Genomic DNA, 1,347 nt, shown 5'->3' on the forward strand with positions numbered 1-1,347 from the left:
AAAAAACTACTCGAAACTTCCACGGATCAATCCCACGGATATGAGAAAAACTTCTGATTAAGTTTGGTTGCAATAATTAAGCTCGTCACGGTTCTCGTACAACCAAAACTTGAAAACTTCTTTACGAAACAAATCTCGTAAAATTATGCTCGACAACATCTTGCGAAATAACCTTTGCAAAAATAAAGCTCGACAACTTTTTACGAAACAACTTTCATAAAATTAAAATCAATAACATTGTGCGGAATAACTTTCGTAAAATTAAACTCGATATTATTTTTCGAAAAAACTTTCGTAAAACTAAAGTTGGCAACATTTGACAACCTTCGAAAGTCTAACAACAATCATTTAAAAAGAATCTCGGATAAGGAAAGAGATGGAGCGAAATCCGAGAATCAAAATTCGCCCATCCACCTCTCTCCACGGTCTCACTATCCTTCCTCTCGCGCCTTGATCTGTCGCCAAAATCTCATCAACTGGCAAATCTTCCTGATCATCCTTGGCACCTCCTGATCATCCCTGGCTATTCTTAAATTCTAAAAATGTTTTCGACAAGATGCTCATTCATTTTCGTAAATCCAATGATACTCAGATTGAAACATGGATCCCGAAAACCGCAAATATTGACAACAGCCTAAACACGGCCAGGAAAGCAGAGAAGTCCAGGAAGAATCTATATTCTTGCTATTCTAAATGGGCAAACAGACACGAAAAGAGTAAGGGCAAATGAGCAAGCAAAACGGAGAAGAGGCTAACCCGAATCTTCGAGAGAAATAAGGTATTTCCGACTTGAAATCAGGCTTGGAACTTTTGTAGAAAATTACTAAGAAATAGAAACGCCTTTGAGACTGCCGTAGAACTTTAGGGAACTTAAAATCTAGGTGGATAGTTTAGCGAATGTTGGGGTCTAAATCGGTCACGACGGAATCGATGTCCGAAAGTCCTTAGAAAAACTGAATCTCGGTCAAAACTTCAAAAGCCGAGAAAACGAACAGCCGAAACGGATCGCCCGGCGAGCACGGCCGTGTCGCCGGTCGACTCACCGGCGAGCTTGGCCATGACACGGGCCTGCTCGCCCGGCGAGCTCAGCCGTGACACGAGCCAGGTCGCCCGGCGAGCGCGGCCAATTCTCTGTGGACCATTCCGAACCCGGCCCCATCCCATAGCCATGCATCTTCCTCCGAAGTTTCCGTAACTCAGTCTTCGGGTCCGTGGATACGACACCAATGTTTCGTCTAAAAACCATCGTCGAAAGTACTCGGGAAGTTGGGAAGGTTATGTCTCTCGAACAGTTTCATATTCTTCGTAGTAGATCAGGTTACGGTTAACTTAACACCAACTGCCTCG

This window comes from Brassica oleracea, chromosome C8 (genome assembly GCF_000695525.1).
Source record: "Brassica oleracea var. oleracea cultivar TO1000 chromosome C8, BOL, whole genome shotgun sequence".
Taxonomy (NCBI): domain Eukaryota; kingdom Viridiplantae; phylum Streptophyta; class Magnoliopsida; order Brassicales; family Brassicaceae; genus Brassica; species Brassica oleracea.